General features: G+C 46.7%; 1 long non-coding RNA gene across 1 annotated transcript in view; it reads right to left on the reverse strand.

Annotated features, from left to right (window-relative positions):
• Positions 1–8,362: 8,362 nt before the first annotated feature.
• Positions 8,363–23,728, reverse strand: part of LOC149524536 (uncharacterized) — a 29,786-nt gene continuing 14,420 nt past the window's right edge. The window contains exon 3 of the long non-coding RNA XR_016349342.1: positions 8,363–8,671. This is a non-coding gene — a long non-coding RNA (uncharacterized LOC149524536). The remainder of the gene's footprint in view (positions 8,672–23,728) is intronic.

Genomic DNA, 23,728 nt, shown 5'->3' on the forward strand with positions numbered 1-23,728 from the left:
AACATGCAACAGAACCTCTCTGAGCACTATCTCTGGCTGCTGATGGAATGCGGCCTTTGGTCTTCCATCAACTACTTTTGCTATAACACTATTTCCACCTCTGAGGAGTTAACAGTTTAATTACAATCTTATTTCTTCAAGAAGTGGAAGAATGTGTTTGTGAAAGTTTTCTGGAACTAGAATATGAGAAGTTGCTATTATGATGGATGTTAGCTAGCCAGGAAACACTATTTACATAATGCAGAAAAAAAACATGATTTGAAAAGGTTCAGTTTTAAGTTTTTCAATGGTTGGCCAAAACAAAACGTAAATAAGATACATTCATAGAATCATAGAATACTAGGACTGGAAGGGACCTCAAGAGGTCATCGAGTCCAGGCCCCTGCCCTCATGGCAGGACCCAGTACTGTCTAGACCATCCCTGATCGACATTTATCTAACCTACTCTTAAATATCTCCAGAGATGGAGATTCCACAACCACTCTAGGCAATTTGACCACCCTGTTTTTGACCACCCTGACAGGAACTTTTTCCTAATTTCCAACTTAAACCTCTCTTGCTGCAGTTTAAGCCCATTGCTTCTTGTCCTATCCTCAGAGGCTAGGAAGAACAAGTTTTCTCCCTCCTCCTTGTGACACCCTTTTAGATACCTGAAAACCGCTATCATGTCCCCTCTCAATCTTCTCTTTTCCAAACTAAACAAGCCCAATTCTTTCAGTCTTCCTTCATAGGTCATGTTCTCTAGACCTTTAATCGTTCTTGTTGCTCTTCTCTGGTCCTTCTCCAATTTCTCCACATCTTTCTTGAAATGTGGTGCCCAGAACTGGACACAATACTCCAACTGAGGCCTAATCAGCACAGAGTAGAGCGGAAGAATGACTTCTCGTGTCTTGCTCACAACACACCTGTTAACGCGTCCCAGAATCATGTTGGCTTTTTTTGCAACAGCGTCACACTGTTGACTCATATTTAGCTTGTGGTCCACTATAACCCCTAGATCCCTTTCTGCCATACTCCTTCCTAGACAGTCACTTCCCATTCTGTATGCGTGAAACTCAGACCATTTCTCCAATTTGTCCAGATCATTTTGAATTATGAACCTATCCTCCAAATCAGTTGCAACTCCTCCAAGCTTGGTATCATCTGAAAACTTAATAAGTGTACTCTCTAGTCACATCTCTCTGTGGCATCTTATAGGTCATACCAATTTATCTGTACAGCCTGTACCTTCAAGCTAACTGAAAACTGCAGGTAGTGCAGAATACAATAGCCTGTTTTTAAGTATGGTGGAATGAAGAGCTCCCTGCTCCATGTATTGGCTGCCAATTGAGTTCTGATTTTAAAATATGCTAGTCTGAGAAATTCCTACAAATAGTCTGAATCTTGTCTGACTGAGTGACCGCCCTCTCCCTGTGAAACACTTGAGGCATCTGTGTGCATCCAAAAGAACTTGAGATAACCTAGGCCTCAATTGAAGTGAGAGAGATTTGGTGAACTTAACGAGGCTTTTTTTAAAGATTGCCGAAAGAGTAAATATTATGGGTGAAATCTATTCAAGTGCAGCATCCCAAGTGATAACCATAGGCAGCCTTTTCAAACTGCGTCTTCATTATAAAAAACCACACATTCTTCGAGTGATTGTTCATGTCCATTCGAATGAGGTACATGCGCGCCATGTGCACGGTTCCCGGAGCATTTTTTCCCCAGCAGTTCCCGTCGGGCTGGCAGGTCGCCCCCTGGAGTGGCACCGCTATAGCAGAGCATAAGTACTTCTGCCGGCCCTCTCAGTTCCTTCTTACTGCCCGTGACGGACTTGCTGTTCTTGTGCAGATCCCAGCTTCTTATCTTCACCCGTTGGCAGTTCTGTGTTTCAGTAGTTGTAGTTAAGTATATAGAGAGAGTTAGTTCTCCCTTGAATCCCCCTCACCCCCCACCTGGAGGCTGGTGATGCCAGACCTGCAGGACTTTAAATCTTGTGCGGCCTGCATGAAGCCTATGCCCAAGGGAGACCCCCATGAACAGTGCCTTAAGTGTTTGGGGGACTCTTACCTTACGGACGCCTGCAAGATTTGCCGGGGGTTCAAGCCACTACCAAAAGGGAAAGGGATTCCCGCCTGAAGTTGCTCCTGATGGAGTTGGCGCTGCAGCCCGAGTCCTCCAGAGAAGCCTCGGTGCGTAGTGCAGCGGTGTCAGTGCGGAGATCGCGTTCTGACCTCCCCCACACTATGGTGCAGAAGAAGTCAGCACCGTCGCACCAATCTCAGTCCCTGGCACCGAAATGGGTGAAGGACTCTAGGGAGAGATCACCCAAGCACAAGGCTCACGGGGACCGGCACCAGCAAAGACACTCTCCGGCACCATCCTCACCTGTCCAGCCCCACAAGGGAATACAGAAGAGGAGGGAGACTACACATAGGGCTGGGAGCCCTGGGCCTATCCTGGCCCTCCGCCCCTCCACGCCAGAGGCATTCGAGGCAGCTCAGGAACTGACAGAACTAACGGCCTCACCTCCCTCGACCCCTCCTCGGAGGGGTCTTCGACTTCATTACCAGAAGCCTTGGGGGCACCGGTGGTCTCCCCAATCCCAGGACCCTGGCCAGCACCAGTAGAGTCCAGGGACCAACTGTTGCTGCTGGCCGCTTCAATACAGGGTTAGACTGTGCCGTCACCGGCAGAGGCTGCTTTGGCGGCACCGTCTCCTGTCCGGACAATCTTTGGAGCATCGCTGCTGGCACCCGTGCACCCTGCAGCCCCGTCGGACGCAAGGGCACCAGTACCGAGGCCATCATCACAGGCACCAGCCTTGCTGGCACCCTGCAGGCACCGAGTTCGGCACCGGTATCCGCAGATTCGGACCCGGGATCAACACCGTCCATGGTGCAGTTTCGGCCAGGGGCGCTATAGGGTCAACCCTTGACAGCACCGCCATGGTTGGCATCCAAGCAGAGGCGAAGGGTATGTCTACACTACAAAGTTAATTCGAACTAACAGACATTAGTTTGAATTAACTTTCATAGGTGCTACACATACAAACCGCTAGTTCGAACTTAATTCGAAGTAGCGGAGCGCTTAATTCGAACTAGGTAAATCTCATTCTACAAGGACTAACACCTAGTTCAAATTAAGTAGTTCGAATTAAGGGCTGTGTAGCCACTTAATTTGAACTAGTGGGAGGCTAGCCCTTCCCAGCTTGCACTGGTGGCCACTCTGGGCACCACCAGGGAAACTTGTCTGCCCCCCTTCTGGCCCCGGAGCCCTTAAAGGGGCACGGGCTGGCTACGGTGCCCATGCCAGGTGCAAGCCTGCCAGCACCCAGCCAGCAGACCCTGCACCTGGCATGGCACAAGCCTGCCACCCAGCCCTCCGCCTCTTCCCGGGACCAGGCTGGCGGCTCCCAAGAGCCTGCCCGGGGCCGCAAGAGGCGAGCGCCCGCCTGGTCTAGTGTGGACATCGTGGACCTCATCCACAACCATCGCACTAGGCACAGGAAAGTGGCCGTCTAGGGCAGGATAGCTGCCAGCCTGGCCCACCCAGTAGCAGGTTTGCATGAAAATCAAGGTTGTCCAGTGAGACCCCTGACCCTGAGCCCTGAGCTTAGAACATAAAAACATAAGAACGGCCATACTGGGTCAGACCAAAGGTCCATCTAGCCCAGTAGCTAGACAGCGGCCCACACTAGGTACCCTGGAGAGAATGGACCGAAGACAATGACCAAGCCATTTGTCTCGTGCCATCTATCTTCAGCCTTCCACAAACAGAGGCCAGGGACACCATTTCTACCCCCTGGCTAATAGCACTCCATGGACCCAACCTCCATGACTTTATCTAACTTCTCTTTAAACTCTGTTATAGTTCTAGCCTTCACAGCCTCCTGTGGCAAGGAGTTCCACAGGTTGACTATTTGCTTTGTGAAGAAGAACTTTCTCTTATTAGTTTGAAGCCTGCTACCCATTCATTTCATTTGGTGTCCTCTAGTCCTTCTATTATGGGAACTAATGAAGAACTTTTCTTTATGCACTCTCTCCACACCACTCTTGCTTTTATAGACCTCTATCATATCCCCCCTCAGTCTCGTCTTTTCTAAGATCCCTTTAAGCACAGCCCTCGGCTAGCCTGAGACAGCAGCTCCATGCTCTATGTCCTAATCTGATGCCCTGCCGGCACTGCTTCTGGCCATTCTTAACCTTGGTTCAGGGTCCACTCAGTGTGGACATGCTAGTTCGAATTAGCAAAATGCTAATTCGAACTAGTTTTTAGGTCTAGATGCACTAGTTCAAATTAGCTTAGTTCGAATTAACTAATTCTAATTAAGTTAGTTCGAATTAGTGCTGTAGTGTAGACATACCCGGAGTCTCTGCATTCGTCGGGGTCTTCTCGCATGTCTTCACGGTACTGCCCTCATTCTTGGCACTGAACAGCACCGCAGGGGTTCAAGCAGATGTGACCGCCACAGGTGCAGCAGCCCTGGCCGTTTTGGACGCCCTGGGCATATCACCGGTGGCAGGGGCCGCTCCTGCCTTCTGGTTCGGTCAGTGGGTCATGGAGGCGGTCCACGCCTTCAGCCTCATTGTCCCGAGCCCCGCCATCACCCAGAGGGGCTAGCCCTAAGGGGCACCCGGACCTGGGGGATTCACAGGCCAATCTGCAGCAGCAGCGGGGGGTACCGGAGCAGCCGGTCCCTGCTCCAGTGGTGGTGGAGCAGTCAGTCCTGAGTCGCGAGTCGACATCCTCATCGTCTCCGGACAAAGCTTTGGCAGACCCCGCCCCGGCTTTGCCAGCCATGGACATGAGGTCACACCAAGAGCTGCTCCACTGACTTGCAGTGAATCTCGGGGTCCTGGTTGAGCTGGTGACCAAGGAATCAGACCCGATGGTAGACATCCTCACAGAGGATGCCCCGGCGAGATTGGCCTTGCCACTGAATAAAACAGTGGCAAAAATCACGAATACATTGTGGCAGATGCCGGCATCCCTATCTCCGACGCTCTAGGGGGTCGAGAGGAGGTATTATGTCCCCCAGTCGGGGCACGAGCACCTCTATTCACACCCGATGCCGGGTTTTATTGTGAACCAGGCGGTGGCCCAGAAGGAGGGACAGGGGCAGCCTGGCCCTTCTCCGAAAGCAATGGACCCTAAGCATATGGACCTAATGGGGCGCAAGGTCTATGCAATGGGAGGGGGTGCAATTGTGCATTGCCAACCAGCAGGCAATGCTCAGTCGCTATGCCTATAACACCTGGCAAGTGATGGAGAGGTTCCGGGACAGGTTGTCCCTAGAGGATAGGCAGGAGTTCTCCGCCCTGGCCACAGAGCGCAGGACGATAGCACGCACTGCCCTACAAGCATCCCTGTATGCAGTAGGCAGCCAGGATGATGGCGTCCAGTGTAGTGATGCAACGTAATGCCCGGCTGCAGGTTTCAGGGATCCCGTTGGACTTGCAGGCCACTATACAGGACCTGCCGTTCGACGGAAAGGCCCCGTTTGCGGAAAATACTGACTCAAGGCTTCACAGTCTGAAAGATACCAGGTCGACTCTTTGGTCGTTGGGTATACATACGCCTGCTCCCCAACACAGGCAATTGCCGAGTAGGCAGCCGCATAGGACCCAACTACAGGCCGCGTGGCTGGACTATTGGCGGCGCAGACCCTGAGGTCCTACTGGGGGTTTCACCAATGTGTCAGGCTCGGGAGCTTGCAATGGGCACCATTGGCCTCGCCCGGTTGCAGGCAGGGGCACCACTCAGCCCCCTCCCAATCTGCCCAAGCAGTCATTTTGAAGGTGCGCTCGGGGACCGCATACCGATACCCGCCATCTCCCCCCCGTTTGGAGACCGGTTGTCCCAGGCCTGGTCAGTCATCACCTTGGACAAGTGGGTGCTCGACATAATTTTATGAGGGTACTCTATCTCCTTCCTGGACTCCTACCCTTCCCTTCCTCTCTCCGTGTCCCTTTTCAGGGATCTGTCTCATGAGGCCCTCAGACAGGAGGTCGCTGCGCTCCTGGAGAAGGGAGCGGTGGAAAAGGTCCCATCCCACAGGGAGGGCAGGGGATTTTATTCCTGCTGTTTTATTATTCCAAAGCCAAAAGGGGGCCTTCGGCCCTTCCTGGACCTCAGGGACCTTAACAGACACGTAAAAAAGAAGAGGTTTCGGATGGTGATCCTGGCCTCAATAATTCCGGTACTAGACAAAGGGGATTGGTGTGTGGCCCTCGATTTGAAGGACGCCTACTTTTATGTCGCAATTCAAGCAACCCACAGGAGGTTCCTCCGGTTCGTGGTATCCCACCAACACTTCCAGTTTACTGCCCTCCCCTTTGGGCTGTTGACCGCCCCCAGGGTTTTTACAAAGTGTATGGAGGTAGTGGCTGCCTTCCGCAGGCGACTTGGGGTTCAAGTCTTTCCATACTGGCTTATCAGAGGTCGGTCAAGGGACCAGGTAGTCGCGCACATAGGGTTGGCGCAGTCTCTATTCGACAGACTCGGACTCGTCGTGAACGAGGAAAAGTCAAAATTGACACCAACACAAAACAGAGTTTGTGGGGGTGGCCCTGTGCACCAGGATGGGACATGCTTACATCCCGCTGTCCAGGTTCCAAGCGATCAGGACCCTGATATCCACCCTGTGGCAGTCCCCGTTGATGACTGCGCGGTCGTGCATGAAACTGCTAGGTCACATGGCAACCTGTACCTATGTGGTCAGACTGAGGCTTAGGCCGCTGCAGGCATGGTTGGCAAGATTGTTCAACCAGACCAGACAGGGATAGGACCAGGTCCTGACTGTGCCACAGGACATCCTGGCCTCGCTCAGTTGGTGGACGTTGGAGACCAAGGTGTGTGCCAGAGTTCCCTATCATGCGGAGCTGCCATCGGTCCAGCTCATCACAGACGCCTCCGATGATGGCTGGAGGGTGCATCTACAGAGTCACAGGATGCAGGGATTGTGGTCCCCCCACGAAAGGGTGTTACATATAAATGTTTGGGAGCTAAGAGCGGTCAGGAGGGCTTGCGAGGTTTTCCTGACCATGCTTTCAGGGAAACTGGTGTCAGTTCTGCTGGACAACACAGCAGCTGTTTTCTATATAAACAAGCAAGGGGGAGCTCGATTGTCCCCACTCTGTCAGGAGGCGGCTCTCCTTTGGGAGTTCTGCCTAGCCCACGGCATACAGCTACAGGCAGTGTACCTGCCAGGATGTGTAAATACACTAGCAGTTGCGCTGAGCAGGTCCTTCAGAGTCCATGAGTGGTGCCTGAAGGGGGAGGTTTTAGCTCAGCTTTTCCGGTTGTGGGGTCATCCCCTGGTGGACCTATTTGCTACCGAGGGGAACAGGAAATGTCCCCAGTATTTCTCTCTCTTGGGTCTGGGAGCGGGTTCAAAAGGGGACGCCTTGACCTCACCATGGCCTTGAGGGTTGCTTTCTGCGTTTCCCCTGTTCTCACTGGTTCCCAAGGTGCTTACCAGAGTCAGGCTGTTCAAGTCCCAGGTAATCCTGATAGCCCCAGCCTGGCCCAGGCAGTTTTGGTACCCCATCCTGTGGGAGATGGTGGTGGCCAGGCCTTTTCGTCTGCCGCTGACCCCGGACCTAGTCACCCAGGACAGTGGCGGGGGCATCCTGTATCACCTGGATGTCAAGTGCCTTCACCTGACGGCGTGGCTTATCCATGGCTGAAACCCTCTGAGAGAGCTTGTTCACGGAGGGTACAGGAGGTTCTCCTGGGGAGTCGGAAGCCAACCACCAGACGGTCATACGCCACCAAATGGAAGTGGTTTTCGGTCTGCCCTTCCCAGGTCCCTGTTCCTGTGGTCCTGGACTACTTGTTTGAGCTGCAGCAAACGGGCCTATCCACGCCATCGGTACGGGTGCATCTAGCATCCTTAACGGTGTTTCATGAGGGGTCAGGGGGAAGGTCGCTGTTAGCTAACCCCCTCATGAAAAGGTTCCTAAAGGGTCTCGACAAGTTATTTCCCCATGTGAGAGCCCCGGTGCCACAGTGGGACCTCAACTTGATGCTAAGCAAGCTCTTGGGTCCCCCCTTCGAGCCCCTGACATCCTGCCCTCTCAGGTTTCTTTTGCTTAAGGTGGCATTCATAGTGGCCATTACCTCAGCACGTCGGGTGTCAGAATTGCATGCCCTGATGGTGGAGCCCCCATACTTAGTGTTTTCGGCAGACAGGGTTTGGCTGTGTCCCCACCCTGTGTTCCTCCCCAACGTGGTGTCGACCTTTAACATGTCACAAGACATATACCTCCCGGTTTTCTTTCCCAAGCCCCACCGCTCCCCTAAGGAGTGGGCGTTGCACTCCCTGGACGCGAAAAGGGCGCTGGCGTTTTATATAGAAGGAACGAGGCCATTTCGCAAGTCATCCCAGTTGTTTATTGTCTATGCTGAGCGGGTAAAAGGGATGCCAGTTTCGGCCCAAGGGCAGTCGGGATGGATAGCCTCCTGCATTAGGGAGTGCTATGCTCTGGCACACAGGGAGCCGCCCCGCATAGTGGCGCATTCCACTAGGGCGTGTGCTTTGTCCGTGGCCTTCAGGGCCCAAGTCCCAATTCTTGTGATCTGTAGGGCTGCTATGTGGTCTTTGTTCCATACATTTACCGAGCATTACGCCCTCACTCAACAGGCGTGGGAGGATTCCGCCTTGGGTGCTGCAGTGTTGGGCTCTGTTCTGTAAAACAAAAATGGAAAGGGGAATGGATGAGGGGCACGCTGTAGTGTTACGTGCCTGCTGTGCCTACCTGTTTGAGTTCTGTGTTATGTTCTATGGTTGCACTGTTTGTAGTTGAATACCGGTGCGGTTGTTCTGTTAGCTAAAAAGGTGTCTCCGACCCCGCCTCCGGTGGGTTAGCTTGGAAATCACTTCATTCAAATGGACATGAGCAATCACTCGAAGAAGAAAACAGGGTTACTTACCTGTTACTATCAGAGGGGTAGCCGTGTTAGTCTGAATCTTCAAAAGCGGCAAGGAGTCCTGTGGCACCTTTTAGACTAACCGAAGTGTTGGAGCATAACTTGCCGCTTTTACCTGTAACTGTTGTTCTTCAAGATGTGTTGCTCATGTCCATTTGATTCCCCCCCGCCTCCCCTGCGTCGGATTTGTTCCGGCAAGAAGGAACTGAGGAGGGGGAGGGTCGTCTGGAGTACTTATGTTCCGCAATAGCGGCACCACTCCAGGGGGCGACCTGCCGACCCAAAGGGTACCGCTAGGGAAAAAATGCTCCGGGAACCGTGCACACGGCACACATGCACCTCATTTGAATGGACATGAGCAACACATCTCAAAGAACAACAGTTACAGTTAAGTAACCCTGTTTTTTTCTCTTTTTTTTTATTTTGAATGAGTCCATGCTATCTTTTTAAACAACCCATTTATAAATTGCTGGTTTTGTATTGAGATTTTGGTGTCCACATTTTTCCCTTAATGGGTGCTAGTGACTGCCTAACTGTTCTCTTATTGATTCAGCGTTATATTGCCACTGATTTCAAATGATTAAAATGCATTTGCTATATAATACCAAGGGTACAGATTTTAGGTCATGCTCTTGCAGCAGGGAAGAATAACTATTGATGAAATGTCCTAGTGTTGCAAAGTATATTTCTTCACTGTGATATGCTCATTGATAAATGAGTCGCTTGTGTGATGCTTTATTTCTGGGTAGATTCTGACTGGAATGCTTAAAACACAGCCAAGTCTATAAATTGCCTCCAGTCTTTATAAAAGAAATGTCAAGTGTGGTAGCTTGCTTTTCCATCACATTCCCATTATAGGTTAATCATATTTTTCATTAAAATAAACTTACCTGTCCAATCTTTGGATGACAACATATGCCTTGGATGTTGAAGTTACTTCTAAGTACCACAGTTCCCCAGAAGTCTGCTGTGACTACAAATAGATCATTGCATTGCTTAACTGTTTCAGTCTCTTAGGGCTCATCTAGACTATGCTAGAGTGTCGAAAAAGGATATGCAAATTCCCATGGACAGGGGCAGATGACAGTTTTGCGGGACCCCGGGCAGCATACTTCCGCGGGGCTCCCCCTTTGCCACGGCACATGCGCGGGGCTTTCTGAAGCGCGGGGCCCGGGGCAGCCACCCCGTTCGCCCTGCTGTATATCCGCCCCTGCCCATGGAACTGGCCCACTTTGTCGAAAAGCTGCTCTTCCTCAAAAAATGAGGTTTACGTGGCTTTTTGACAAAGGGGGGGGGTCGCCAAAATAGCCGCGTTTAAACTACTTTCACTTTTGAAAGCTCCACTTTCCAAAGTGAGATCGGAAGAAGATACGCCCATTCCCGCGGAATTTGCATATCCTCTTTCAACACTCTAGCGTAGTCTAGATGAGCCCTTAGTGTGCTGTCAACTTTTGCCATTTCTACCATGTGGGATTACATTTCTCTTTTCCATTTAGATCTGGGTACTACTACATCAATGCTCTAGCCTTTGTGTTTCTTTTGAGCAAAGGGATCATAAGAAAAACAAGAAGAAATAACTTGTTAGAGGATATAAACATATTCCAAAATGCCCTCCAGTCAGTTTCCATCTTCTCCAAGTAAATATCACAGGATTCGGAAGCATAAATGTCCCTTTTGGATAAACTTCCTTAGCTGAACAGAGTGCCTTTAAACTTCTTAGTAGGTGCCCTGTCGAAATGCAATGTATAATTGCACATAATGCACACAGAGCTATTTAGAGTCCATTTATGTATGTCTGGTCATAAATCTCTACAGCCAGATAGAATGATTAGTTCCATTTTGAAGTTGTTCTAGGAGACAGAGAGACCAAATTTCATTCTGTAACCCTGAGGCAGCCACACTGACTATTTCTTCTCAGTAATAGAAGGATCCTGTCACTGACAATTGCAGGCAAAATAGTGGCAAAACTTATTCTCAACCAACTACTCTCCATTTTGGGCACTTCACTTCTCCCCAAATTGTCTTTTTTATCTAGGTACAGCACTACTGAGTCGTGTTCACTCTACTTTCTCCCTCCACTGAGCAGAATGAATTTTGTTACATGCACCAATATGAAGATGATAGGTGACAAAATTCATATGGCGGTGGGGCCAAAGGGTTCTGACGTTGGGAGATGGTTTAGGTCTGGAGAAGAAAGTTTGGGTGCAAGGTTGTGAGACAGACTCAGGTGCAGGTTCTGAGGCAGGACTGGCCATTAAGGTCTTAGGGGTGGGACAGAAGGTTGAAATGCAAAAGGATCTGGCTGAGAGAACAGTCTGGACTGAAGGGTTTAGGGGGAAGAAGGGTGCTCCAGAGCTACTGCTAGGAGAAAGGACTCCCCCCAGCCACTCTCTACTTGCAGCAGCACTTGGGCTGGGAAGCACTCCCACTGCGGCTGGAGGAGAGGCATTGTATCCATGGCAGGTTCAGGCTGGCACTGACTTCAGGCCATCCCCGCCTCCCCCATCGCCCCCGCCCTAGCCAAGGCAGGGTTAGGTTGGGGCTGGGGGTGGGTTGGGTTATCTCCAGGGGTGAGACAGTCCTCCCCTGGCTGTAACCAAAATCCCTGGGTGAGTTCCTTGAGCACCTGTGCAGCATTAAAGAGGTAGCTGTGCTACTGAGATGATTTTTGCTGTTTAGCAGAGATTAGATCTAACACCACAGAGGTCAGGAGAGTTTTGTCATTGGTTTTAAAGGGGGCTAGCTAGGACCTCAATTGCAGAAGACCAGGGAACAAAATGAAAACATTTTCAGTGTCTCAGGTTGGGTTAAAACTGTCGTGGTCTTAGAGGGTGAGGTAAGTTTAAATACATGGATGCCCTTACAAGTTGATCAATAATACTACGGGTATCGTTGTACTGCAGTATAGCCAAAGAGGCCAAATCCTGGAGATTGTGTTAGATGCTGTACAAACATGAACAAAAAGAAAGTCACTTCCACAAAGAAATTGCAATTCAAGTATAAGTCAAGTACCAACAGATGGATAGACAAGAGAAAGGGAAGGAAATACTGAGATGGTATTGTGCTGCATGATGAGCAGTCTTAGTACAGCAGCTGCAATTTTGTGGTGCCAATAGCGCTCTGGTCATAGTAATTAGTCTACTTGACTATCTTTCACCCCCACAAAACACAGCCTCTGAGAGCATCTTCCCTATCCCTTGTTCTGACGATTCCACACTCCCTCTTTCAATATCTCTTCTGGATTCTCCTTCTCTAGTGCCTCACGATTCCGGTCCTTTCCTGTAACTTGAAAATACATCCCATTCTCATTCATCAACGTCATCTTACATGCTTCTATTTGAGGAGGCCTAGTATCTGTCTTTGGTATTATATTGCATATAGAATTAAACTGCTGTGCAACATCAACTTATTATTTAGGCTTTTCTTTACAGTGGTAGTGGGTGAAAAAAATTGTTAGCTTTCTATGGCAGCAAAGATTAGCTTCTGCTCAGGAAAAGTTTGTCTTGCTTCTGTGCATTAACAAAAATGTCGGCATTTCTCATTAAATAACTACTGTTTGCAAATGGCTGTGAACTTATAACCTGCACAGAACAAGACCAGCAATCTATAAACTTCAGCTTACTTGACAAGTTCATAGAGTGAGGTTATCTGCAAATAACACCATGCCAACAGTAAGTGGAAACATCAGGATTAATGGTACAGTGCTAAACGTAGCAAAGTGCATGTTAAGTGTTTTCAGAAAGCCTACACACAGATTTGCAAGTTAAATTTATTTTATGTTACAAACTTTCAAAGTTTTTTATGATTCATTTTCATTTTTCCACTTCAGATCTTTAATTGTAGGTTTTGGTTAGAATAGTCATATAGTGAATTCTTCTTGTTGGTCCAGTAATAGGCGTGTATTTAAGTAATACCCTCCTCAGTGCTATACAACAATCATTTCTGTGACCTCTGCTATTTACAAACTGCATACATAAACAAGACCATTAAATTGGCAGAAAAAATGAATATGGAATTTCACTAGCTGATAAAAGTCTTCTGAGTCATGACTTTAATACTCAAAAATCATTGTTCTGAATTTAAGAAGTTCAGAACAATGCATTGAACTGTTTTCAGTAACTGTTTGGAACATCTTAGTAGAGAATTGCATTATTACATGATACACCTAAGAACTTCTGCAACACTCCTGTACTGTGCAAGGGTGTCCTGCCCGAGTGGAGGTCCTGGGGTTGTTTCCACTCTTCTAGGGTGGGGCAGAGCAATGGAGGGAGATGAGAAAAAAAATAGCCAGTGGATTTGAGTGTGGCCCTTTCTCTGCCTGTCCTCTATTCTCCAAGATCCCTGCATGTTAGGGAGCTCAGCTCTACCCCATTCTGGGGTCCTGAAATGCTGCCCTCCTGCTGTAGATCTGTACTGGTTACCCCTGAAGAACCTCCATATCTGTGAAGAGAAGCAGCTTGGGCTTCTTTTAATGAACATTAATATTTTATAAAAGGGAATATTTTGTTGTCACAATAAAATACTCTACAGGCAATACCTGTGCATTATTCATACCTAGTTGCATCGGCAATCCCTGCAGCATGACTTAGCCCAAGCCGGTTCACCTGTTCTTAATCAAGATGCTAAACAGGATACTAAATGTTATCACAAGTGCTTGGAAAAAGCTGGATTTATGGTTGTAGCTGTGTTTGAAAGTTAAATAGTTCAGGGCCAAATCCTTCCTGTCCTGAAAAACCTGAGCTTCCCCCTGCTAAGCTACCCACAGCGTACCTTCTTCAACAGAAAGGGTCGTAAGGTTTGCAGTGGGCAGTTCCTCCCAAGTCTACAGAACCTGGCAATCTTCTGGAATCCATAATCTGTATAAGAAGAAGCTATCCCTGTGGCCTTCTACACAAGCAAATAACTGTACTATGGGCTCAGACCTAATCCAGTCTCCTGTCTCTGATAATGGCAAGCACCGGCTGCTTCAGAAGAAGATGGAAGAAATCCTGTAGTGGGCAGTTACTGGATAAACTGCCCGCAGGAGAAATTTCTTCCTAATCCTCTAAGTGGTTGTTTCATGTCCTGGTTGAGTCAAATAGATTCTTCTGTCTCCAGCCCCCATGACTGCAGCTGGAGTCTTGCTGCCAAGTGGATTAGCCCCTTGCAGCGGAAAACAAATATGAAATAAGAGGGAATAAAATTCTAAAGAACAAAATAAATAGTTTACCTGATATGAGTTGTTATAAATATGCATCTTACTTGAGAAACTGAAGCAAGCTACAGCTGTCTATGAAACCAAGCTAGTGAATGACATGAACATGCAAGGGTGGATACTCCATTTTTTCTCACATGGAAAAATAAGCTTAAAACCTGCAGCATCATGTTTTACTTGAATGAAAATTATGTTGGATGAGTTTTTATATGATCAGTGAAAGTATGCCAGCTTTTGTCAGCGTGGGTTTGGCTAGATGGTATTTGTATAGTTCATTGCAAAACTTACAAATAAGGAAAATCAAGGATAAGAATAATGAAAGAAATTGTTAAATTTGTGGATATTTGAGGGATAGGTAGGGGGCCTAATAACATGCCCTAGGAAAAGTTAAGTTCAGTAACCTTTTCTTCCATCTTAAAGTAATACACATGTGGGACTATAAACTATGTGGGTGTGTCTACACTGCACATTTATTTCAGAATAAGCTATCCCAGAAGAAATTATCTAAAATAGCTTATTTCAAAATAGTGCTTCTACACTACAGGGAAGCCTCGAAATTAGTCCGAGGCAGGATCCTCTAATATGGACGTGCTACCTCCATTTGAGACCCAGGAAACAATAGGGAGTACTTATTTTGAATGGCTCTGGGGAGGAGCTATTTCAAAATAACAGCAGTGGAACATCCACACTCCTGCTATTTCGAAATAGCTATTTCAGAATAGGTGTTATTCCTTGTGGAATGAGGTTTACAGAAGTCTGAATAAGCCATCTGTTGTTTTGAAATTATTTCAAAATAACGGAATTACTGTGTAGATGCTCGCATTTTTATTTTGGAATAACGGCCATTATTCTGAAATAACGCTGCTGTGTAGATACACCCTTTGAAAGGCATGGAAATAGCAAAATGATAGAATATATTTTCACAGCATAATTTGGTTTGAGTCTTTTTTATATGTAGGTGATTAAAAGCAGGGAAAGAACTAAAGAGATTAATTAAGAACATAGTGCTGGAAGCGATCCCTGGGTCATTAAGTCCAGTCCCCTACTGCCACAAGCACCCCCATCATATATTTCTGTTAATAAATTTATCAAGTTAAACACATGTATAAGCATTTGCAGCACTAGAGCCCTAAGCGAGACAAGAGACAGGAGATAAAAAGCCTTATAAAATGCCCAGTAGAAAGACTCCATTAAATTCAGGGGCTTTGAATCAGACTATCTGGCCAGGTAAGGACTGGAAACAAAGGGAAGTGACAGCAAAGGAAAGTATTTTCAATCTATCCCAGAAAAGGGCTGAACCAGAGAAGTGACAGAGTATGCCGAGCAAAACAATAGAGTCCCAGAAGCAGTTGGCCGACAGAGCGATCAAAAGTTATAAGTGAGTATACGTCTCCTGTATCTGAATACTCCTGAATACTTTCCTTAACTCCATTACTCAGGAAGTTCTGACTAGTAGGAAACCTCCTGATCTTATTCATGTGTAGTTTTGTTCTGCTATTGCATGCCAAGGCCCCTCCAATGAAGAAAAATTACCCAGGAAACGCTTCCAGTTAAACCTGCATTGCTTTTAACAGCTCTGTCAAGCAAAGATTTATGTTTCATTGCTTCCTATGAAACCTTCCTCGTGCCATTCAAGAGACAGGGTTCTAGGAACATATTCTTCATCATAGCTCTGGCATTCATCAGAGCGCTGGCATTCTACTTATTAAGAACAAGGCCTTTCTGCAAGTCCACACAGCTCTTCGTCATCTATGCTGAGTGTGGGCAGGATTCCCCCAATATTCTCCCAGAAGCTCTCCTCTTGGATCGCCTCTTGGATCTGTATGTGCTATGAGTTGATAAGGGCCCAGCCACCCACATTAATCAGGGCTCAAGCTTCTTCGCAAGCCTTTCTTGTTCATGTTCCAATCCAGGATATCTGTCGAGCAGCGATGTGGTCATCAGTCCATATTGTGGCCCTGGCTCTTTAAGGAGCTGAGAGTAGGGAGTCAGGGGAAGCCCAGCTGCGGCAAATGAGGAGGCCCCAGCTGGAGGCAATAAGAACAGCTCCAGGGAGGAGGAGAGGGAGATCTACTTGCCTGCCACTCTGGAAGGAGAGCAGTGGAGACCTGACTGCTGGGGAAACAAGAGGCTCCCCGGAAGAGTGTAGGAGTGGGGAGGCTATGGCAGGATGAACCCAGGCTACCTGGCCTGAGGCCCAGCGCTGCAAGGAGGCAGTCACGAAGGGCTGGGGCTAGCATGGAGGCAGTCCTAAAAGGCTGGGCTGTGAAGGAGGCAGCCGTGGCTAGCATGGAGGCAGCTGCGGTAGACAGGGGGAGCTTGAGCCAGGGAAGCCCCAGGCCATAAGACCAGGAGGCAGTGTTGCAGGAGGCAACCGTGCAGGCAGAGGCGTGCCTGTGGCCAGGGAGGAGGGGCCTGGAGATACTGCAGTCTGCCCGGAGGGGCTATGAAAGGACTGGCAGTGGGCCACTGAGGCCGGGACAGAGTGGAGGGAACTGGGTGTTCCTGGGGCAGAAGAACTGGGGGTCTTAGGGAGTAGAAAGGACCCTGGACTAAAGAACAGCAATGACTCCCCCTCCCCCCCACTCCCGGAAGGGGGCGTGGACTAAGAACGGAGTGGTCACTGCCAGAGGGCAGTGCCCTGAAGACCAACACCACACCCAAAGGAGGCGTGACGGTGGCGGAACAGCCAGCTACTTCCCCCAAAAGCCACCCTGAGGGAAGAAGCTGTGCGGAAAAAGTGAGTGAACCTGCTACAATACCTTCATGTAACATTACGCCATCACACAGCAAGTTAGAGATGATGCTGCGTTCAGCAGAGCTGTGCTGCAGCCTGCATGCCCTGAACTCCTACCAGCCTCCGCAGATATTGCTTACAATCACCTATGTTGAATGGATTTTAGCAGTAATAGAGATTGTAGCCTTGTTAGTCTAGTCTAGCTGAAACAAAAAACAGGACTATGTAGCACTTTAAAGACTAACAAGATGGTTTATTAGGTGATGAGCTTTCGTGGGGCAGACCCACTTCCTCAGATCAAATTGTGGAAGAAAATTGGGATGACCATATATACCAAAGGGATACAATTAAAAAAAAGTGAACACACATAAAAAGGACAGATCAAATTTCAGAACAGAGGAGGGATGGGGGGGGGGGGGGGAGAGCAGGTAAATGTCTGTGCGCTAATGATATTAGCTTCCCCAATTATCACCTCTATCTTTGTAATGGGTAAGATAATTAGCGTCTTTAAGACCCTGGCGTATGTCTGTGAGCATGCTTAAATTTGACACTTTACACCGGGGTCTTAACAAAGACGCTAATTATCTTACCCATTACAAAGATAGCTTCCCCAATTATCACCTCTAATATCATTAGCTCACAGACATTTACCTCCCCCTCTCCCCCCAATCCTCCCTTGGATTTGAGCAAGCACTCAAAGAAGAAAAGACAGTTACTGTTTTATAACTGGTGTTCTTTGAGATGTTGTTCATGTCCATTCAACTCCCCATCCTTCTCCCGTCTGTCGAATTTCTGGCAAGAAGGAACTGAGGATGGAGGGAGGAAGTGCCTTATATAGTACAGCATATGCGTGCCACTCCAGGGGGCGCTAGGGATCCCAGCCCTTATGGGCACTGCTTAAGGAAAAACTTCTGGCACCAGTGCATGTAGCAGGGCTGGCGCACACACCCCTATGTTGAATGGACATGAGCAACACATCTCAAAGAACACCAGTAGTGGAACTGGTTAGTGCATTTTTGTATCACAATTTGTTGACGTCAGAATTTTCTGCAGGAAATTTGTACTTCACTCAGCTGTATTGCTGACCCACTTCCCTTATGTAACTCACACTGATAGTTTTCAACTTGCTTTATCAAAGGACCATTACACCACCCCGGGATCCTGCAGCCATTTCTTCTTTCCCTCGCCCTACTCCATGCCAACAGCTGGGGAAGTTGTGTAGGCTACTGGAGGATTGTATTTTTTTAAATCTCTAGTGGCCCTCTCATGGCTGAGTAGGTTAATTTGTGGTCTAGAGTATGTCTACAATATGGTGGAAAGTGGAATCTAAACCAAGATCTTTACTTTTTTCTGTATGGTAATAACAATGCTCACCAGAAAGAACTTTACACTTAACCTCTCTGCTTCATTATTTTGGAGAACTGCTGGAGAACTGAGTAGTACCTGAACAGGCAAAAACTGCACACACCTCTACCACCTTCTCCCTCCCCCCCTCCCCATCCTACACTTGGATCGATTTTGCAATGAATCAGTGAAGAATGAACCCAAATCTGAACACTACTCTGGGTTTTATTCTACATATTAAGTAACTAGTAAAGGAGGTAATATTGCAAGCTTACCCAATTCAAAACTTGTAAGGAAACTGGCATTCAAAGAAACAAACCTTCCATTACTATGTTTTAACCATATTTGATGGCTATGAAAACTTACGCTTCTGATTACCATAGTCTCAAGTTGCAGTGGGGGAGGTCTAGGTTGGATATTAGGGAAAAACTATTTCATTAGGAGAGTGGTGAAGCACTGGAATGGGTTACTTAGGGAGGTGGTGGAATTTCCATCCCTAGAGGCTTTTAAGTTCCAGCTTGACACAACCCTGGCTGGGATGATTTAGTTGGGATTGGTCCTGCTTTTATTTAACAAGTGGTTGGATTCAATGACCTCCTGAGACCTCTTCCAAACCTATGATTCAATGACCCAATTCTGCTAGTCCTCTCCATTAATGGCTGCTAGTGATATCACCAGGCATTTTGCATGCAAGGAACTTACACAATCAAGTCTTCCTTTGCAATGAAATGGCAAAATAGCAGCAAAGTCCTTCATAAGTATTTAAGCAAATATGATGGCCACAGTGGACATCTTAATTTTTCTATGTACTTTCTATTTTAAGCAAAAAATGATCCACTAAATATGAGAGATGTAGAACTGATTTTATTTTATTTTAAAAGTTTACTGTGCTTAACCTTATAGTATCCAAGTACCTGTCTATTACTGTAGTGTCTTAATTCCCTGAAAAATTAAAATACCTATGAAAGGAAAAAGAGACCTCAATACAATACTAGCTAGCCCTCATTTACTGTGCCTCTTCCCAGTTAAGTACAATGTTAACTTACTGCATATATAGGTCATCTCTGGCCATTAGTGAGTGGGCTATTTGTATTTCCCTCCCCACAAAACACTTACACTTAATCCCCTGATGAGGGGGGGGGGGGGGAAAGGTACGGACTAATGGCAGGATATAACCGCTAACAAATGCACTTTCCTTATATTACCTAAGAAGAAACATTCTTAAAAGAAATCTTCTATCCTGAATAGAGGTTTAGCTTTGTTTTGTTTTTTCTCTGCTTAATACATTGGCTAACTCTTTACTTGGAGGGTTTCAATATATAGTTTCAATAAACAGGTGGTAGCTTATTCCTATGGGCACTGTCATAATGTCCTTTCTCAAATTATGTTTTACATGAACAGCAGGTATAGGACTGTTGCTGTATTTACATTTAGTATCTCACATCTTTTTCTACTTGTGTGTCAATTCTCAGATAATTTGTCCCAGAATAGGACACTGGGCTATTCGCACATTTTTAAAATCTAAAGAATTCTGATTTCATTCCACTTACTGAAAGCGTGTCATTAAAAAAAGAAGGGACTTCATCCTCATCCAAAGCATATGTTTAAATTGTATTCTCCCGTCCTTAGGTGCATGTCCAAAAGGTAACATGTACTGTCAAATAAAATTAGATGTATTGGAGAATCATTAACTTTTCATAGGCTTGGTGATGTAGCCGTTACACATGAAAAACAAGCAGTATGCTAAAAATACACAGCACTCCAAAAACCATTCTCCCTCATAATGCTTCTGCACCACCACCTACCACATTACATGCACCTTTCCAACCGGCCATTTACAGTATGCATCAAATGGAAACAAAGGCTAAAGAACATCACTCTTCCTCAGCTCTTCTATTTCAGGTAACTATTTTATGCCCATTTAAAATAGTGGAGGGAGAGGAAGTCTTGTCAACATTTTACAACTCTCACCTAGAAAATAACTTCTTTTAATATGCACCGTATTTCAGAGTTTGAGGGGCAGTTGATCTCAAGTTCATTTTCTACTGCAATTTCATCAAAGCTACTACCTGTCATTTCATCCAATCTCTAAAGTACTTTCCAGTGTCTTTCCACTACACATCAGGCAGAATAGCAATGAGCTGCTTAGTTTTCAAGGATGTGCCAAGTGAGCAATCTATGTTTGGGGCCTGATCCTCTACCCACTGGGGTTGAGAGTTTGTTTTTTACCTTAGGTGTCCTCAATGTTCCAATATGAGTTGCAAGAGAATCATAATCATCATAGACCTGAAAGGGACCTCGAGAGATCATCCACTCCAGTCTCCTGCACTCGTGGCAAGACTAAGTATTATCTAGACTATCCCCGGCAGCTGTTTGTCTAACCTGCCCTTAAAAATCTCCAAAAATTGAGATTCCACAACCTCCCTAGGCAATTTATTCTCCTCTGACAGTTAGGCTTTTCCCGAATATCCAGGTTAAACCTCCTTTGCTGCAATTTAAGTCCATTCCTTCTTGTCCTACCATCAGAGGTTTAGAACAATTTTTCCCTCTTCGTTGTAGCAACCTTTCATGTACTTGAAAACTTATGTCCTCTCTGTCTTCTCTTTTCCAGACTGAACAAACCTAGCTTTTCCAATCTCCAAAGGTCATGTTTCCTAGATCTTTAATCATTTTTGTTGCTCTTCCCTGGACCTTCTCCAATTTGACCACATCTTTCCTGAAATGTGGCACCCAGAACTGGACACAGCACTCTAATTGAGGTCTAATCAGTGCAGGGGACTGGACTTGATGACCTCTTGAAGTCCTTCCAGTTCTAGTATTCTATAATTCTATTATTTGTTCTTGACAAATCCATGCTGGTGATGCATGGGGGTGTGCTGCTCTGGGGAATGCTCGGAAGAAGCAGGTAGGGATGGATGGAACAAAGGTAGAGTGGGGGCAGAGAAAGGGATGGGGAGATGTGGGCCCAATGCCCCCCCTTCCTCTGCCATGCATCACCTATGCTGACTGTTACCTCTGACCTTATTATTTTCTAGATGTTTGCAAACTGATTGCTTAATTTTTTGCTCCATTAGCTTTCCAGGTACAGAAGTTAATTTGACTGGTCTGTAATTCCCCAGATAGTCCTTATTTCTGATTTTATAGATTGCCACTGTATTTACCCTTTTTCAGTCTTCTGGAATCTCTCCCATGACTTTTCAAAGTTAATCGCTCATGGTACACAGATCTCCAAAGTCAGCTCCTTGAGTATTCTAGGATGCATTTCATCAGGCCCTGGTGACTTGAAGACAATGAACTTGTCGGACAGAACTGGAACCGGCTCCGGAAGGGGGAAGACAGGATAAGGGGCACCCTGAAGGTAGGGAGGCGGGGTAGGTTGCTATTTTAGACTTTGATCCTACCTCATTTTCACTGGCATTCACTATGTTGGGTGTCCAAATGCCACCAAATTTCTTGGAGAAAAAACCAAAACAAAGAAATCATTAAGCACCTCCACAGTTCCTGTTATTGCTCTCCCACACCACTTATTGAGTTACAGCCCTACTCTGCCTTTTCCCTTCCTCTTGCTTCTAAAGAATTTTGTAGAATGTTTTCTTGTTGTTCTTTATCTCCAGCTAGTTTGATCTTGTTTTGAGTCTTAGCCTTTCTAATTTTGTCCCTACATACTTGTGTTATTTGTTTATAGCCATCCTTAATCATACCTCTCAGGTTTGCTGGTGAAAAATAGTTTTTGGTAAGCAGCTTCCCATTTCAGAGAAAACCAGTTCTGATTAACCAGGAGCTCAAGCTTAAATTCCATATTCTGTGTGTAAAGTTAGTCAATGACAAAACTCCATCTGCTTCAGTTAGGGACAGAATTTCACCCGAGGGATTTTGCTCCACATAACAGTGAGTAAAATACTCAGGATTTGGCCCCAGAAAAATCTTGAACTGTTTCACCAGGCTGCAAAGCTGATGAAAAAGTAAATTAGAAGAGTTTAGTGCTTTATAGAAAAGATTTTTTGAATAGCTTTAGAAGTAGGAAATGTTCATCAAAGGACATGAGAGCCATTTCATGAAATCCTATGAGATGTCAAAATAAGAAATGCCTTTAAACAGTGTGTTTAAAAACCTCCCCTTTGTGTGCCTGATTAAAAATATGAAAGAAAGAATGGTGAATGGTAATAATTAACGTGTTTTTAATTTCATCAAATAAACCAGAGAGGTCTAGTGAGCTGTCAGCTGAAAGTATGACCCTATTATAGCACAGCTTCATATTTTGATTTATTCATTCAGCATAAAAAATTCAACAATTAGCAGACTCTTAAAGTGCACTGAGAGAGCTAGTATGTGCAAGCTGCCAGCTAGTACCCAAGTGGTTCAACTGAACCAAGCAAAGATTCATGTAGCCTTTCAAAATGCAGAACAACCAATCATGCTACTCAGGTGAAGCTGCTTTATTAGACTTAAGGGTTTCTGTTATGAGAAGCAGAGGTTTGAATCTGGATACATCAATAATACTTAGCAAAGGTCTGTCAGTATCTTAGTCCATTGGTCCAGACCTGTTAAAAATGTTGCCTTCTCTAATTCTGCAATCAGGAGCTCATCAATAATATCTTTGAACATTCTTCTAGGTCAGGGGCAGGCAAAATATAGTCCACTGCCCAGATCCAACCTGCCACAATACTCTGGGCTGCCAGTGTTCAGCAGCCCACTGGTATCCTCAGGCAGGGTCCCTCCATGCCATGGCCCCACATACTGCTCAAAGCAGCCAGCTGCTAGGGTCATGTGCATCTCTGTGCAGTGTGTGCCCCTTGGGAGGTGGGGCTCTATGCACTACCCCCACCCTCAGCACAATCGTCACAGCTCCAATGGGAGCTACCTGGGCAATGCTTGTGGTGAAGGCAATACACAAAGCTCTCCATGCAGAGGGCATGCAGCACAAAGACACATATGGCCCCAGCAACCCAGGGAGCCTGCCTGAGGGTCCCCCGCTGAACTGCTGGTGAGGAGCCACCTACTACTGTTAGCACCTCCCAGTCAGAGCCTGCGCTTAGCACCTCACACCTTCCTTCCCTCCACAACTCACTGGCCCATGTCATAATCCTCTCCTGCCCCAGGTCTCAACCTAAACTCTCTGTACCCTCTCCTGCAACCCTGAGCCTGGTCACAACTCCTTCCCGGATCCTGCATGCCCTCCAACATCTTTCCCCCAGGTCAGAATCCTCTCCTGCAACCATACACCCTCCTTTACCCAAACTCTCGCCCAGAGCCTACATCCACTTCTGCTCCCCAGTGCCCTATCCTGAGTTCCCTTCTTCACCCAACCTCCATCCCAGACCCTGCATCTCCTCCATTAATATCATGGACGAATGCAGCCCTTGATCACTTATCAAATTCTTGGAGTGCTCCCCATCAAAAATTATTGCCCCTCCTGTTTTAGGTCTATATATTTAAATTTTTTTTCTTGCTAGGCAAGTGATTTGCATCTGATGACAAATGACTGCTTCATAGCAAGGCTAATGCGAATACCAGGAAATGTTTGATATTCCACCTAGCCT

This window comes from Pelodiscus sinensis, chromosome 4 (genome assembly GCF_052426305.1).
Source record: "Pelodiscus sinensis isolate ZL-2025 chromosome 4, ASM5242630v1, whole genome shotgun sequence".
NCBI lineage: Eukaryota > Metazoa > Chordata > Testudines > Trionychidae > Pelodiscus > Pelodiscus sinensis.